The following is an 18,430-nucleotide window of genomic DNA, read 5'->3' on the forward strand; positions in this document are numbered from 1 at the left end:
CATTATCGAAACTAATGTCTTCTGTTGCAATCTAAAACATAATTGTGAGAGTATGTTGATGTGAGGAATATTTCCTTTAACATATGTGATATGAAAATCAAATGCTATGAGCTGCATGGCCCATCTCAGTATACATCTGATGTTCATTACACTGGTTAAAGATGAATTCAAATGCTCTGATTAATATAAGTAGGTATTTTCTACCAAGTAGAAGAATGATAGGCATGGTTTGTGGGCTATACAGTTGCTAAAGCCTTTCTCTTAATACTCAAACAATTTGACTCATCAGAAGTTAACCTCCTTGATGAATATAGCATGAGGTAGTTTTCTGGCATAGAATTTTCACTAACATCAGACATCCAGTCATCAAACATCCTCACAATGGAAATTTCAGTGAATGTCCATTTAAATTAACCAAACATCTGTTGCTGTACATTTTTCCAAACAATTTTGACATTTTTCTTGTACAATTTTATAATTTCTTCAAAAGAAAACACAATATCATTTCTTGTTGTTGTATGAATTTTACACATCCATTGAGTAATATATTTCCCCAACTGAAATTGATCTAACATTTTTTATCTATAGGATACATGGTTTTATTAAGTCTCCTTTACATCAGTTCCTCTTAAATTTGATCATTTTAACTGAGCTTATTAAACACACAATATTTAGACTTATCTTGAAGATAATACAGTAATTTTATAATGAAGTCTTTATGCAGAAACATAAACCTGGTTCAGTCTACAATGATCTATTTCTTTTTTAATTTCACATTATTCATTATTGTCTCGTGTATTTTATTGAAACACAGGTCTTTTTTGTTTTGGATGAGCCATTAGTGAGCCATTTAGCATAGCTTCAATACAAATCATTAGCAAAAATGTTATTTTTTTTGGATCATTATATTCATCATTATCCTTCAATATTTTTGTCCTAGCATTGCCAGCAAAACATTTTACCCATATTTCAATAAGGACAGGATCATTTAGCACTAATTCAAATCCTACTGGCAATATTGTTGTAGTATTCAGAGATTTATAAAATAGTCAAATTTACATTTTGGAAGTGTCAGTCATCTAATAGGTCAAACACAAAAAGCATGTACCATGACATATTTGTATGATAAAATATTCATAATAGCAGTTTTGCATCTTCACAAGATGACAGATGTGAATAGCTGCTATTCTGAGCAGCTTGAACAACTGTGAAGAGCAGTGTTTCCTCAATTTTGTCACTCTAGCATCTCTTTGATGACAAGAGGAATCAGCCAGCACCAACCTTAAATCTTCCTTAGAAGTGTACAAAGGCAGGTGAAATTTAATTTTAATTCTCAACATCCCTTGAAATAAATCTTTACACTCCAGGCTGGAGAACACTGCCTGCTGCAGTTGTAGTTGTTTAGTCCAATACCCCCGACTAAACAAGCCTACAAAGATTTTTTTTTTCTACTCTGGGCACAAGGCCCGAAATTTTGGCGTGAGGGGGCCAGTCGATTAGATCGATCTCAGAAGGAAACTGGTACTTAATTTATCGACCCCGAAAGGATGAAAGGCAAAGTTGACCTCGGCGGAATTTGAACTCAAAATGTAGAGACAGACGAAATACCGCTAAACATTTCGCCCGGTGTAAAGATATTCAAGCCATAACCACCCTATATTTATCCCAAGTACAGTGCATCTTGAGTATTATCTGATGTAGTTTTTTTTATGACATTAAAGAGGAATACAAAATACAAAATGGCTGATAGTTAGCAAGGAGAGACACACCTAAGAAAGAAGAAACCAAAGGACCACTGATGAGGTCACAGAAGTGTGACGAAAGAACTCTGGCCGAAATAGGATTAATGTAATATAATGTAAAATAAAGCTGAAGCAAATTAACACCAAATATACAGTGCGTGTGTTTTTATTGGCTAAACTGGCAATATGACCGTTCCCAAGTACAACAACATTAAAGAGTTGATTGAGGGAAATCTGACTGCTATTTTAGCAAGTCAAACAATCGTTTTTCAGCTGAGAGCAAGCTTGATGGAGCAAACCTTTTGTAAGTAGCCTTCTTGCTTTGACCATTCCATCCTTATCAGCCATAGTGTACCTAAGACTACATTATCCAGTGTGTGTTTTAGGATAGTAGGGTGTGTGATTCGACACGGAATGGATTGCTCTTTATAGCAGGTCGATCGACCGCATATGGGTTACCGGTGAATGGATGTGATGTGAGGAATATTTCCTTTAACATATGTGATATGAAAATCATAGTTACAATTTTGGTTAGAGAAAAAGTCACAGGAAAATATAACTTTTCATTTAAATACCATAAATAATAATTATATAGTAGTCAGTAAAGGAGCAACTTAAAATACTAATTTAAACGGCAATAACAATTACAACAGAAATAATAGAGGTTATTGTTGTTGCCTATAAAATATTTAAGTCGATTATTAAGAATATATGACTTGCACACAATGACAATTTATAGAAGAGCCTTACACGTATATAAAAAGAAAATCAGTGTGTGTGTTTAGTAACTTTTTCTCTTGGATTCAAGTTTCGTACGTTGGCTCGAAGTTAAGCATATCAATGGGGATGTCAACAAACTTCACGTCTTTTGGTGAGTACTCTATCTGTAAGTGATATTCTTTGATCCTATGAAATGCATTCAAGTACACAGGCTCGATGACATCAGGTTTTAATATGAGATAGCCAAATATATTTAAAATTTTATTTTGAAAGCTGTATGTAAACTTAAAATAAGCAAATATTGAACAGTTTACTGGATAACTGGCGACAAATATATATAATCTATTGGTATAATCGTAATTATTGTGGTGGTCGCCGTCGTGGAGACGTAACATTCGAACGAATAAAGTTAACGACCTGTTTTCGATTCCTGACTTGTTACCATTTCAGTTTATCTACGTCAGTAATGTCCTTGAGGAAAGCATCCTTATAAAATTAAGTAAAATTAAGATCTTGATAAAATAATTATTTCAATGTTAGGAATAATAATAACTGTTGAATAAGAGGTAAGCTATCAACAGTTCAATTACTAAAACCAGGTTCGATTCTAGATTGAACCAGTTTTATTTCACTTTCACTGTTAATGGCTTTGAAAATACTCGAACTGTACAAGCTTAGCATTTCCCATTCTCTGGGTATATTAGGTTTCATATTTATGTAAGGAGCAATTAGTATTTATTTCCAATTGTATTACTGCGTTTCACTTGTCTTATCCCCTATTGAGAGTTAGATTTAGGTCAAGTTGACTGTAAAATGCAGCATGTGGCATTCAGTAGGTGTAGTCCGTTAGCCGTCCTGTTTACTATCTCTCCACTGTAGGAAGGACTCTTTAATATTACGAAACCAAAGATAGTCTATTTTGTATTTCAAAGCAACATGGTGGCATTTTGAATCCCAGCTAAATCGATAGCCCTTTACTGAGATGTAAAACATGTGTTTAACATTTTCTTGTGATATGCACAATACTGCAGTATATTTACTTGTCTTACCAGGTATTTATAAAATTTTTATATGTTATTGTCGCTTATAAAGTCGACTGTGAATGCAAATAACAACGTGCAGTAGTCGGATTGCATCGCAAGTATATTACGTTTGTGTGCTTTGTATATCTAAATATTATGAGTTTATAATGTTTTGCAGTTTATTTATGATACCCATGTATTGGAACACAGTTTCTACTTACATTGTTGTTGTTTTTAGACACACGTTTGGTTTTTATTTTGTTGAACTCTGTCCGATTCATTGATGTTTATGGATGTAAATAAACCACGCCAAAATTTGTCTTAACATTTTTATTAGGTGCCAGTGAAATTACTTAACTAATAACTGTTTGGTTACATCACTATATATGAAATCAGTGATGTTGGTAACCCGTTTCCCGTTATGTAACTCCAAGTTTTTAATACGGAAGTGTATATTTAGTTAAATGCAATTTATTCTACAACTTCTACGGGTAACTTTTCACTTCGGTCTTTAATAGTCGCTGTTATGTTTCTCTCATGTAACAAGTAAATTTAATTATAACTTATTTTGGTTTAAATCAGTGAAACTTAACTGAATCAGAAGCATTATTCTAGGATATCTTCAATTCTTGTGTGTGATCTCTTTTTGACATTAGATATGTTATTATATAAAATGTAGTGCTTGACAGTTAAACTACACGTTAATTAAAAGTTCAGTAATTTGTACTGTATATTTACTGTAAGTTTCTTTTAAACGAAAATATGTATATTTGAAGTGAAGAATATGAATGTTTATAATGTTTACGTTTATTTTGGAAAGAAACCCTTCTTTTTATTTTTTTAAGCATGTTTTGACATCTGTCATTAGCCTTTATAACTTAACATAGTTTTAGTCAACATAAAATTATTTATTTTTAATTCTTTATGCTGATTTCAAAAGGTAGGTTTATTTCGGGACACGCAAGCAAACTTTAACCTATTAAATGTTTTTAAAAATATTCGACCTAGTCATGTAAATATCATGGAATATTTTTTGTATGTTACGACTTTCAGAGAACAAGAACTGGCTTCTTAGGTGTCAAAAATAACTTTTTTCTTTCTAAGTTTGACTACCTGCTTAATACAACATGTCTAATGTTACTAGATTATATCGCTTTCTTTTGTCATTCTGCCAATTTGCGGTCGACTTGGTTTGAACCACTTTTGCTTAACTAACTCTCCTTAAACAGGATTTTTGTTTTGTTTCGTTTTGTAATGATCATTTTTTTTCTTCTTTATTTGTAAAGAAAATGTTTTAAATATTTCATAAGTAGTGTTTGTGGGTCTTTAATTGTATTACAATTGTTTTCTACATAATTACAGCGTGTGTTTAAAACTAATTTAGCCACTGCTTTATCAGCAGTGACTTTTGTATTTTGATGTAAATTACCTATTAAATTGACTTTTGATTCTTATACCAACAAATAGTCATCCAAACCCGCTTTTGTGAAAAGGATAAGATCAGTAAAATATAATTTGTTTAGAATTGAACATATCTCTGCTCCGTAATTACAGTTCATTGATTGTGAGAACCTGGGAACCATGCATTTTACTAGTGATTGATTGATGACTATTTTCTGACCTTTCACTAATAGATAGGGTTTTGTTCTATGACCTCCTAGAAAGCAATCAGTTAATTTATTTTTGTATATATAATTATGAGTTGTCATTCCCAAGCAAATTATAAACGTATAATATAGATTATATTTTTCTCGGTAATTTCTGTGCTTATTTCTGATCTAGCTATGTATTTGGATAATTCATCTTCACTGAATTTTTGGATCAAAACTTTTTTTTTAAAGTCTCTAAATACTCTTTGTGTTTATTTGTATTACTTCAGCTTACATACATAAATGAATAACATGAGAATCCAATTTATTAACGTTTCATCTGTGTAAATGTAATGCCAACTTATTGACTTTACTTCAGTTTCACAAAGATTGTTTGTAAAATCTTGAAACTGAAAACTTAATGGAATAAAACATTATGGGCGTGCAACTGAATTTCTCTTGTGAGTAGATAGACAACAGAATGCTATTGAATATCATTGTTGTCCTGCCCCATCTTTACTTGTTGAACAATCATTTTCTATAATGCAAATTCTAATCAATTAGAACTTTTCATTTTTGCTATTAAAAGTACTGGGACTAATATATCATTGTGAAAGTTAGCAATTAAACATTAAAGTCGTTATTGTCAACATAGCCATTAGTTTTTTTGCATATTTCCCATTTAAATGTACTCTAATTATTTTTATATCACCAGGTACAACTTTGTTCTTTTTGTAAATGTTGATTTCATAACATACTTTATAAAATAGTGTTAACTTTGTGTTGATTTATGTACTTTTTGTGTGTTTTTCAATTTCAACACTTAATCAAAAATATAATTCAACTGAAGTTTATACTTCAAGTGGCAAACATACAGTGAAGTACAGTATCAGTAGATGTAAAATTAAAGACTTTGATACCAAAATAATATATAATATCATTATGAAAAAACAATAAAATGAAAGGGATTAATAAATGCATGCATGTTTCTAATATGCTAACATGACTCTTCCACAATAAAATTGCTAAGAATTAAGTTTGTTTGAAACAAATGCTGCTGAAATATGTTAGTACTTGGATTTTGTAAAGACTATTGGCTGTAAGCTCATAATTTGAAATCATATTACAATCTTTATAATCTTTGTTCTCTTTGTAAATGTTGATTTCATAACATACTTTATAAAATAGGGTTAACTTTGTGTTGATTTATGTACTTTTTGTGTGTTTTTCAATTCCAACACTTAATCAGAAATATAATTCAACTGAAGTTTATACTTCAGGTGGCAAAGATACAGTGAAGTACAGTATCAGTGACCAGGTTGGAGATGTAAAAATACTTGGATTTTGTAAAGACTATTGGCTATAATCTCATCATTTGAAATCATATTACAATCTTTATAATTGGGTAAAGCACACTCTGATCTTACAAGTTACCTGGATGAAAGTTAAGGCTGTGTAGTGTCGATAAAGTTACTGTTATCATTTTGTTTCTTCAAATACTCAAACATGAAATCTGTAACTTCATTTCAGGTTTTCTATTTTTGATTAAATTCAATTTAATAATAAAACAACATCTAATAACATTACTTTGGAAGTGTCCTTCTTTCGATCTAAACCAAATAATCTGTCCTGTTTCATAATAAACCAATGTTCACCAATTTGTGATATATATTGAGCTATGTTACCAGCCTTTCAAATTCCCCACATAAAAGTTTGCATTCCTCTGAACTTACTCTGAGCTCTCCTTTTTTCAATCCAGTTTGATCCACTCATTTCTTCCTAACGCTGTTTCTGTTTCTCATGTCTAAAACCTCATATTCTTGATAATGGCTTTCTTTTGGAACTACCTATTTGTTTCACTGCCTGAATCATCACCAACTTGTAGAATTTAAATTGAGCATTATCTATATTTTCTCCTTCAGTTTTATAAAGCCTTTAAAATAGTCTAAACTCTGACCCTGTCAACAAATTTGACCCTACCGGCAACATTCTTTCATATGAATTTAAGAACTTTATATGGAAGAAGGTTGCGGTAGGGTCCTGTAAAGCATTAAGACTTAGTGTAGGTCCAACTTTTTATGTGACAATGATAACCTGCATATCTATTTTTACCTTACACTCAAATTCTCAAATTGACGTTACTTATATATTTGTGCATGTATCTCTCTCTATGTATGTATGTGTATGTATCATATATATATATATAAAGTGGGTAGACAAACAAAAGAAGAGTACTCAACACATTTATTGAGAGTCACATGTATAGATCAAAACAGTTTGATTCAAACTCTGAGTTTCAAGTGTGTGGCTAGTCTTCAACCATTGGGGTCTGAGCCAGACCCCCAATACCCGAAGACTAGGTTGAAACCCAGAGTACTATGGAGTCTGAATCAAACTATCTATTTATATATATATATATATATATAACAATTGCAGTGTGGAAGGTGTTTATAAGCCATTTAAAAACACGCAAAAACCGTTAGATTCACTTCAACATTTAAATATAATTTGTCAAAATATTTTCGTTGTGGTTTCAAAGCGACGAAAATATTTTGACAAATTAAATTTAAATGTTGAAGTGAATCTAACAGATTTTGTGTGTTTTTAAATGGCTTATAAACACCTTCCATGCTGCAATTGTTTTTGTTTCAGCACACGATCTCAGATCAGGTCACGTGCTATGCAAGTACATTTCTGTAATATATATATATGTATAACTTTTAAACTTGCTACATTAAAAACACTTGTTCTGATTTTATCCTTTTTTATCAAGTTTTCCTTTGTTTTTCATATGAGTTGTTTATAGTTGGCTTAGAACAGTAAATCTGTCAAATTTTTAGACCTTCCTTGACATTTGCACAGCAGTTTAGATTCTTTTTTCATCTCTCACCATTTAATGATATGTATTATATGATTATAGGACATAATTTTTCCATTGATAACTCATTATTTTTCAAAAATCTTTAATTATAGTCATAAAAGAAGTATTATTTCAGTTTTCTGTAATATTGAAGGGTGTTTGCTATTTTTTACTGTTATTAATTTCTCTATGAATATCATATTGGGCTCAAATTCGCAGCTGTTCACTGTGCCAGTGTATTACTCATGAGAATATCAATTATTGCTGATATAGACACGAAGCATCAAACTTTTAGGAGAGTGGTAGCTGTATATTTTGCTTGTGTTTTAGCATTAGTAACATGATAAAGCTACTCTGGCTAGGAGATATGAATTCAGTCACTGAATATTAAGTGCAACACAAATGCATTTTCATAGGGGATGCAAAGCTAATATTAATAACTTGCACCTTTGAAACAAACCTTCGAGTTGTGAAAAAGTGGGCTATTTATTAACCTTATTCTCGTATATTTATTTGTACTTACTTTATCAACCTGAAGAGCAGAGTAGAGTTCATGCGATGTAAATTTGGAATATATGTAAAGGGATGCAATAAAATAATGTAAAATATTTTGCTTAACACGCTACCAGTTCTCCCTTCCACCTTATTAATAATTATTTCTAACATAGATGTAAGGGATTGGTTAAGTTAATCGTCTCATGATTTGAACTCGGAACATAAAGAAACGCAACTAAATCTACAGTTTATCTCAACACTTTACCGATTCTGCTTTCTACGTGATCCTTTTTGTTTATGAGCTAGGGTTTTTTGTAAGGGAGATAAACAGCATTCTATATTTTAACTTTTAATTATTTCCCTTCGATAAATTTCTATTGTATATTAATGTCCCTTTAAATCATTGAAAAATATCTATATCACTGGTTCTCAACCATTTTTTGATTAGGAACATTATGAAAAATTAAAATATTTTGTTTTATTGTAGAAGTATAAACCAATTTATTGCACATAAACTTTAACACAATCTTATAAGGACTCATGTTTTAAAAAGTTTATTGTATTTTCATAGTTGAATATTATTAGGAATATTATAAAAAATTTAAATATTTTGTTTAATTGTAGAAGTATAAACCAGTTTATTGCACATAAACTTTAACAAAATCTTATAAAGACTCAGGTTGAGAACGACTGATCTAGATGAATCAATGTATTCTTGAAGAGAAGAATATCTATTTAAAATCCCAGATTAAGAATATCTAATTATTCCTCACCTCACTAATTTGTTGTGAAGAGATGTGTATTATTACATTAGTGTGAAAAATTCGAAAAAAATTGGCTTGTACAATTGTTAACCAAAAAAGATAAAAACAAAGCTATATAATTTTATTGATACAAACGCACACATTTTCAAGTGTGGAAAAATTAAATAATATATACCATACATTGTGGAACTTGTAAGTTAGCAGAGGTTAGGGATGTTTAGGTAACACAGGGGGTTGACAGACTTTTTTTGGACACCTGAAATATAGTGCTTCTAGACACTTAGTGATAAACACACTTTTAGAGTAAAACAATGTAGACATGTGCATAATATTTCTGTTGTGATTGTACTCCTTGAGCACATACGTAAAAATTTAAGTAGTATTTTTATGAAAATTTTGTTAAAATCGTGCGACAATATTTTTTGCACAATAATACAACTCAGCTTCAGTAGTCCACACAGTTGCCTTTCTTTTCAATCACTTGCACTATTTGTTCCTTGTACCAGACATACATGTTCATTATGATATCTCTTTTTGTTTCTGTCTGTCTTCTTTTGGCTCCTAAAATCTGTTTCCATAATTCTGTCTCATTTGTCACTTCTGATCCATCAATCACCAGCTGTGCCAACATTTCTCATATATTTTCAATTCAGTCCAAGTCTGGACTTGTCATCACCCATTCCAGTAGACTTATTTTTATGTCTCGCATCCATTCCTTGACTGTTTTTAACATGTGAATGCTGCAGTTACCCTGTTGGAGGATAAAAGTATCTCCCATTTCTTCTTTAATACAAAGCAAGGCTCTCTTTGCACCAGTTAGATGTTACTCATGCTGTTCTGCCTTCCTTTTAGCTAATCTAACCAAAACTATAAACTTGGAAAGATCACGCCCCATACCATTACTCCACCTCCGCCCATCTGTCTTTTGTTCATCATCACTGGTTCAACTTTGCTTGATCAAGAGCACCAGCCATTAGGTCGAATTGGATTTAAATTGCTTCTCATCAGTAGAAATTACTTTGGTAAACTCAACAGGAGTAGTTAACCATAATTTTGCACAGTCTACCTTTGTGAAGGTGCATGGTTCAGTGGTTAGAGCGTTGAGCTTATGATCGTGAGATTGTGAGTTCGAATCCTGGACTGGGCTGTGTGTTGTGTTTTTGAACAAGACACTTTATTCCACGTTGCTCCAGTTCACTCAGCTGTAGAAATGAGTTGCGATGTCACAGGTACCAAGCTGTATCGGCCTTTGCCTTTCTCTTGGATAACACTGGTGGCATGGAGAGGGGAGGCCGGTATGCATGGGCGACTGCTGGTCTTCCATAAACAACCTTGCCCGGACTTGTGCCTGGGAGGATAACTTTCTAGGTGCAATCCCATGGTCATTCATGACCGAAGGGGGTCTCAGCACCCTTGTCACCTTATGTTTTTAGCTAACAATAATTTTCCTTTTGGCCTTTGTTTACCCGTATCCAGTTTCTTTCAGCATTCTTTGAACTGCTCAAATATTTACATTTATTTCACATTTCTCCTTCACCTTCCATGCCATTACCTTTTCTCCAGCTGTCGTTGCACAGGACACAGTCATCATCATTTGACTTTGAGGTCTCTTCCCAAGCAATTTTTTCCTTCTCAATTTCTTCTTCTGGTTATAGTCATTCTTTAACATAGACTTCAAAATCTTCAAATCAACAACTATTTTTCTCAGATTTATGCCATATCTCTTCCTTCAAACTAAAGAAAGTATTTGCTTTGAATGCATTTTCATTAGAAAAAAAAAAAAATTTCTCAAGTTTCTTGAATGATAATCCTTATTGGACTACTGCATGATGTCATTGCACAAAAAAAAGATTGCATAAAAAGTTAGAAGGGATGGTCCAAGGTGATGCTAAAGTAAGCATTCCGTTATGTCCAAAAAATAATGCTACATAATTTATATCAAAATATGCAAAAAGTATGCTTGAAATTTCTTGCCTTAAGGCGTTGTCCACAACAGATAGAAAATTTTGGTGGGTATAAATTCAAGAATTAATGATTGATTTAGCAATCAGAAATATTGGTTCAGAAGTATTTAAGTCTGAACCAATACAAAACACAAATTCATGTTGAAATTAATTTTGCCAGTATCTTACATAGATATTCATTGAAAAGAGGATATGAAAATTTACTATTTAGTATCTAAGTAGCAAATGTTAGGTTATGAGAGATAAGACTTAAGAACAAAACTGGAAGAAACAAAGTGAAAACATTATTCACTTTTGTAGGCATATATTGAGACTAGTTAGTGTTACTCATCCTACAATTTGTTTTCTATCCAATTTTTTAAGAGTATAACTACATCTGTCCTAGAACTACATTTTACCCCAAAGAATTTACAGATGTGCTTCATCGTTGTCATATATATATATATGTGTATCTCCACTTCCTATACACAACATCACAAGTAATAACATTCTATTGTACTGTAAAATCCAAGGAAATCCTAGTCTACATTGACAAATAATCATCAAATGCTACTCAGTCTTAAACCTATGTTTTTATGTATGTTTCCTTGTTAGATTTAACATAATTCTTTTAAAAGTTAATTTTATAGGTTGATGACTTTTGTTTATTTCATTTTTCAGTTAAAATCTTCAAAAATATGGCTAGAGGAAAATCAAAAATGCTCCAGTGACTCTGAAAAATCTTGTGTAAGTAAATAAACTGTTTCCTCACATATGTGTCTTTGTTTGAAAAATGTGAGTTTATTGAATCAATTTCTCAGTAAAAGACCATTTAAAATTGCATATAAATCAGTATATAGCATTCTGTAAAAGGGGTTCAAACTTATTTAGTGAATGTGAGCTGAATATTAGTGAGGTTCAAATAAGATGCAATATTCAAAGATTTACATTAGAGCAACTTAGTATATAGGTTTTGTAAATATATACTGTATATACAAATATATATTTGTAAATATATACTGCTTATGATTTTGGTAAGTCCTTGAGGTTTTTTATTTTTTGAAGTCGCCATTGTCATTTTGGTTTTGAAGGAAGGTGTCAAAGCTCTGGTCTCAGTAGAAAGTATGTATCTTTTTGTTTGTGTGTTTTTCTAACTCATTTTGAAAAGGTGTATGCTAAGGATGTTAGTTTGGTTTTGTAATGTGGGTATATTGAGATTGTTATTGTGACAAAGACTATTGTTAGCCTTAGGAAGCTATTTTGTCTTATAATAAGTATTTAGTTGGAAGAGAGTTAGGGAAATGTTTATCATGTATTCATAGTTGCTAGATGTGTGGAGCAGGAGATGTCTGTGGAGTTATAATTAGCTTCTTTCTTAGGATGTAAAGTGTTTGTGACGCAGTTATCATGCTTTATGTTATCTATACTTATTTTGTACCAGGATGTGCTGTGTGCATTGAAGTCTGCCCTAATGATAGTCTTTAAGATTTAAGATGTTGTAGATGTGGTGCATAACTGAAGGGAGGTTGGTGGTGGCATGTATAAATGTAGTTCATATTACTAGCTTTTGAATGCTTGCATTCTAGTTGTCATGTTGTATTAATGATTGTCGTTTATGGCATCTATGTGCCGGATGCATGATTTTATGTACAAAGTAAGGCCTCCTCCCTGAGTGAATCTGTCTTGCTTTATCAATGTGTAACTTGGATATGTGGAGTCCTTTGTTAGCTGTGAAATTTTGTTTCTTGTACAATAAAAATGTGAATATTTCATGTGATTAAGGACATTTTTTTAGTTTCCTTAGACAGTGTATTGCTCTATGTTTACTTTTTTCTTGCTTATTTTGGTTGTTTCTGTATTATTATCAGGAAAGGCTTTTCTTAGATTTGTTATTTAAAATAACGTAATTAAAAGGATTATGAATGTAAGAAGGGAGATAATTAGATTCCCTTGATATGTTTTGTCATTTGAAGTTTGTTTATGTGACTTTCAATAGTTTATGCTGTCTCATTACATGTATGTGAATGTAATTGTCGAAGTGTACTTACCTATTTTGAAATATTGTTTCTTGCTTTATCTCTGTTTCAAGTATGACTTTCTAGCTATGACCCTCTTATCTTTCCTAACATATTGTATGTTGTACTGAGTTATCCAGAATATTCTACTATTTCTAAGGGAGTATAGCAAGTTCGAGGGGAATTTGGCTGCTATTTAAAAGCAAAAGTGAAACATTATAATTAACCTCCCTGTTAATATTTAATTGCTCCCTAAGACAAAGTACATAAATACATTTAAGAGGCAGACAGTAGTATGGTAAAGAAATTCTTATAATTTCCACAATGTATTTGCATTAAGAATGATACATAGATGGCTATTTTAATCTAATACTGCTTCTGTTGCACATAATGGTTTCTTATAATTTAATTTGTGTCATGGAACAACAAGCAACAGGAATATATCAAGATTTTAAATATATTACACCAAACCAAACAGTTAGAGCCCCTCCCCATGGCATTATTTGGTTTATTTACTTCTTGACGAAAAAGTAGAACTACTGTCACTATGGCTCTGGTAGTAAGAAAGGCATTCAACATAAGACTTACATTAAATTCATAAAGATCATTTGAAAACTATTGTTATCAACATTTTATATCATTTTCCTTTCTGGCATAGGTGAGACATGTCATAGTTCAAGTCAGCTTCTATTTAGAGCATTTTGTCCTTTTAGACTGGGGATTACATCTTAGAATGTAATCTCTCTGGAATTCCATTCTCACCCATGTATTTTATGCAGATGTTTAAAGTGAATATTATGTATATCAGTCTCATTAGTCTTGGCAGCCCTATGAAGATTCTGGCTAAACCATATCATCATCATCATATTTATCATCACATTCACTCTTCCATATTTGCTTGGGTCAGATGAAATTTGTAGAGACAGATTTTTTATGGTTGAATGCTCTTTTTGTCACCAACAGTCACCTCTTTCAAGTAAGCTTAATATTTCCTCTAGTTCTTTGAATGCCCCCAATGACTGGATATGATTTTGTGAAAGATTATAAACTGACTTTTTCAGTTAACACACAAATGAGTTGAATGATTCAACAGGATCTGATGAGTCAGAGCACTGAATCATGCTGCAGTGTCTGCCTTAGTATACTTTCTATGGTTAGATACTCTACTTAATACCAACCACTTTATATAGTTTTTTGGGTGCTTTTATGTGGCACTAACACTTGTGAAGTCATCTTACAAAATACAGGCTGAAGAACCTAAAGGGAACCCTATAAAAGAATAAGAGAGGATGTTTGAGTGAAGTCTGATGAGAGGAACAGCTACAAACCTTTTGAAATTCTTTTGTGTCTTAATTTGCAAGAAAAATTCATTGGTTTTTCTCAAGAGCTTAACTTCCTTATAAGGGTTGGTTTCCCAGTTTCATAGTGTATATATATTCCCCACCTGGATGGGACACCAGTCCATCACACGATTACTCATTTTTGCCAGCTGAGTGAACTGGAGCAACATGAAATGAAGTGTTTTGCTCAAGAACACAATGTGTTGCCTAGTACAGAAATTGAAACCACAATCTTAGAATCATGAGTCCAGTACCCTAACCACTAAGCCACATGCCTCCGCATTAGTTGATTAAGATCAGTGCCAGTTCCTGACTGGTATTTACTTAATTTAACCCTTTTGATACCAACCTACCTTAGACCGCTTCTGGTTCTATAATACAAACTCACTGTTTTTAAAGTGGTCTAATTTATAATATTCATTCAAAATTTTATGCTAATTTATTCCAGACCCTGGGTTAATAATGAGAAAGTTATTTTACTAAATTCTTCATTATTTAAAAAATTAATTGAAAGAAAGCTAACTTATGTCAGCAGAAATAGGGTAACAAAAGGGCTAACCTTGGAAGTTTATTTTGGTAGGATTTAAAATCAGAACAGAAAGGGACATAATTAAATACTGCTAAGGCATTTTGTTTGACACTTTAAGAAACTTGCCAGTTTGCCACCTGTAGGCTTGTATAAGTAATAAACATACAGAAATTAACTCAAAATATATTTTCGCAGCTACCTACATTTAAGCTTAAAATTAAGGAATTGATATCTCTTTGGAAATTTTGTATAGAAATGTTGTTGATTTCATCAGTGGAGAGGTTCTGGAGATGTTTTTGATTTGGAATCAAACATCCACTAAAAATTATACTTCCAGCACAGTGTCCAAAATGGTATGATGCAACAAGATTAATAGCAGTTTGGTAATAATGCTATTAATAAATAACATTAGGTGTTCCTTTAACTGTTCATGTATTCTTCAATTAATGGTGCATTGACTCATATCTTTGGTTGATTGGAGAACTTTAAATTTGTTGGTTTGATATTCATTCTTGTGCATTCACAATCACTTTTATTAGCTAAAGTAACTATGAAATTACCTCTTATGAACAGACCTTACTTCTTATTGTGTTTCACATATCATCATCAACTTCTTCATCAGTTGTATAATTACAAATCTCTATTTTTCCCAATTATTTCTAATCGTTGAACCTCACTTCTTGTGAAAATCAAAAACTAGGAATTTCTCATTTCAAGTTTTTGATTTTCAAAATCTATTATTGTTGCAGCTAATTACAATCCATAAACTCAAATAATTTATTTCATGTGCATTTTTGGTAGATATTCTAACTATTATAACTCCACCTATCTCTTTTTAACACTTTCAACATACAACTCCTTTCTCAACAATTCTCATTAAGATTGTATTCAATTCTCCCTATCTTCCTCTTTGTCTTTCATTATTATTAATATCATTATGATAAGGCTGCAAGCTAGCAGAATCATAAGCATGCCAAGTAAAATGCTTAGCAGCATTTCATCTGTCTTCACGGTCTGAGTCGAAATTCCATCAAGATTAACTTTGCCTTTCATCCTTTCAGGATTGATGAAATAAGTACTAGATGAGCACTGGGATTGATGTAATTGACTAATCCCCCACCTCACCCCTCAAAATTTCAGGCCTTGTGCCTATAGACGTAAGCATTATTATTATTATTATTATTATTATTTATTGTCTTTGCACAGCTTCTAATGCTGGAGATGTACTACAGTGATAGCTGTTCACTACCAGTGAACTAAGATAACACCCCTTATTTATCAAGCACCATCCGGAGTATTCGAGCGATTCCAAGCAGTGCTGTTTTCTGCAAGTGCTCCACCTGTATTGCAGCCCCTATTTGTTCCATGTACTTCTCAAGATTTTTACTCGCTGTTCCCAGGGCTCCAACAGTTATTGGTACTACTGCCACCTTTGTCATCAACCACAACTGCTTAACCTCCCAAGCTAACCTCTCATATCTATTGACTTTTCTTTTTTCCTTATCACATACCTTGTTGTTAGCTGGGCATGCTATATCTATGATCCAGCATCATTTGCTTTCTTTCTCAATTAAGACTATATCTGGTTTCCTATTTTCTATCTCATGGTCGCACTGAATCATAAAATCCCATAAGATCTTTGCATTATCATTTTTGATGATGTCTTCGGGTTTATGTTCATGCTACTTTTTTACTTTGTCAAGTCCATACTTGTTGCAAAGTGTCCACTGGACAATCCTTGCTATATTGTCATGATGTCTCTTATATTCTTTCTGGGCTAGTGGCGTACGTTGACTGGTAATATGCCATATGGTTTCATCATTTTGTCCACAAATTCTGCATTTATCACTTTTTGATGTCTATTCTGTATTCGATGTAATTGGTTCTTAATGCTTGCTCTTGGGCAGCACAAATTAGAGCCTCCATTTCCAATTTTAAATCACTTTCAGTCATCCATAGCCATCTTTCTTCTCTGTTTTATCTTCAACATCCCTATGAAATTGTCCATGCATTCTTTTCTTTATCCACCTATTTTCAGTTTCATTCATTCTCAAGTGCTTGTACAGTGCTTAATCTTTGCAATCTTCCATCCTACACAAGCCTGACCTTCTTACTTCCAATAATAGTGGTTCTGTGGCATTTTTTACATACTATGCTATGTTGTTTTCTTCTGCTCTAATGCTGTGTTCGCATCCAATCAGTCCTCTTCCCCCTCTTTTTCTTGGTACATACAGTCTGTCTGTGTCACTTTTTGGGTGGCGTATCCCATATCTAGTCAGCAACTCCCTTGTCTTTCTGTCTAAGCAGATTAGTTTGTCTACTGTCCATGCAATTACCCCTAATCTATATCTAAGGAGTGAAACCACCCAGGTGTCCATTTAATTTCAACTTAAGGATCAGTCTCAGTCTGTGCAAGTATTCTACCTTAAATTTTTCTATCATTTATTTCTCCATCAATTTATCCATTTCCAATATCCCCAAGTACTTACAGTCCGTCTCTTCTATCTGCTTCATAACTTCCCCCAACAGTATCGCTAGCCCGTCCATACATTTGATTTTGCCTCTCTTCAACACTAACACACCACACTTTTTCAGTCCGAACTCCATTCTGATATCAGCACTGAAAGTATTTACCGTATCAATGAGGGAACTGACTTGGGATTCATCTTTACCATAAAGTTTAAGGTCATCCATGAATAAGAAGTGGTTGACTTTTTGTTGGTGGCTTTTGAATACATACCCAGCCTTTGCTTTCTTCAGAATCAGTGTTAACAGTATCGAGCACAGTACAAAGATCAGTGGGGACAGGCGGTCCCCTCGGAAGATGCCTCTCCTGATTTCTATTCTCCCTAAACTTCTTCCATATGCTGTCAGTTCCATCCTCCACTTCGCCATACTTTTTCCAAGCAATTACTCAACATTTGATGCAATACCAAATAGGTTCATACATTCCATAATCCAAGAATGAGGGATCATATCGTACGCCTTATGATAATTGATCCATGACCTGGCTAAGTTAGTTTTCCTCTTCTTGCAGTCTCTAAGTACAGTTTTGTCTACCAGGAGTTGATCCTTGGTACCTTTGCACTTATGCTTGCAACCTTTCTGCACATGTGGCAGAACTCTGTTGTTGTTATTGTTATTGTTATTATTATTATTATTATTATTATTATTATTATTTCTATATAAACGAAAATGAAGTAAATTGACAAATTTATTTTTTGAACCAGTGGAAGACACGCAAGATGTCGAAATATTGTTCACGAGATAGCAAATGGCACTCTTCTTTTAATTTTGACTCTATATCTTCAGGAGGAGTTACCTCAATCCTTTCTATATAAACGAAAATGAAGTAAATTGACAAATTTATTTTTTGAACCAGTGGAAGACACGCAAGATGTCGAAATATTG

At 32.6% G+C, this 18,430-nt stretch overlaps 1 protein-coding gene across 4 annotated transcripts in view; it reads left to right on the plus strand.

Annotated features, from left to right (window-relative positions):
- The first annotated feature begins 2,546 nt into the window (after positions 1–2,546).
- Positions 2,547–18,430, plus strand: part of LOC106882516 (protein hunchback) — a 33,630-nt gene continuing 17,746 nt past the window's right edge. The window contains exons 1-3 of one of the 4 annotated variants that reach the window (XM_052978552.1): positions 3,210–3,514; positions 11,817–11,882; positions 16,081–16,176. The gene's annotated coding sequence lies outside the window, so the exon portion shown is untranslated. Of the gene's footprint in view, positions 2,614–3,209; positions 3,515–11,816; positions 11,883–16,080; positions 16,177–18,430 lie in introns of those variants that run through there. The other 3 variants (XM_052978553.1, XM_052978551.1, XM_014933220.2) reach the window with 3 other exon arrangements.

Source organism: Octopus bimaculoides, chromosome 2, assembly GCF_001194135.2.
Source record: "Octopus bimaculoides isolate UCB-OBI-ISO-001 chromosome 2, ASM119413v2, whole genome shotgun sequence".
Classification (NCBI taxonomy): Eukaryota; Metazoa; Mollusca; class Cephalopoda; order Octopoda; family Octopodidae; genus Octopus; species Octopus bimaculoides.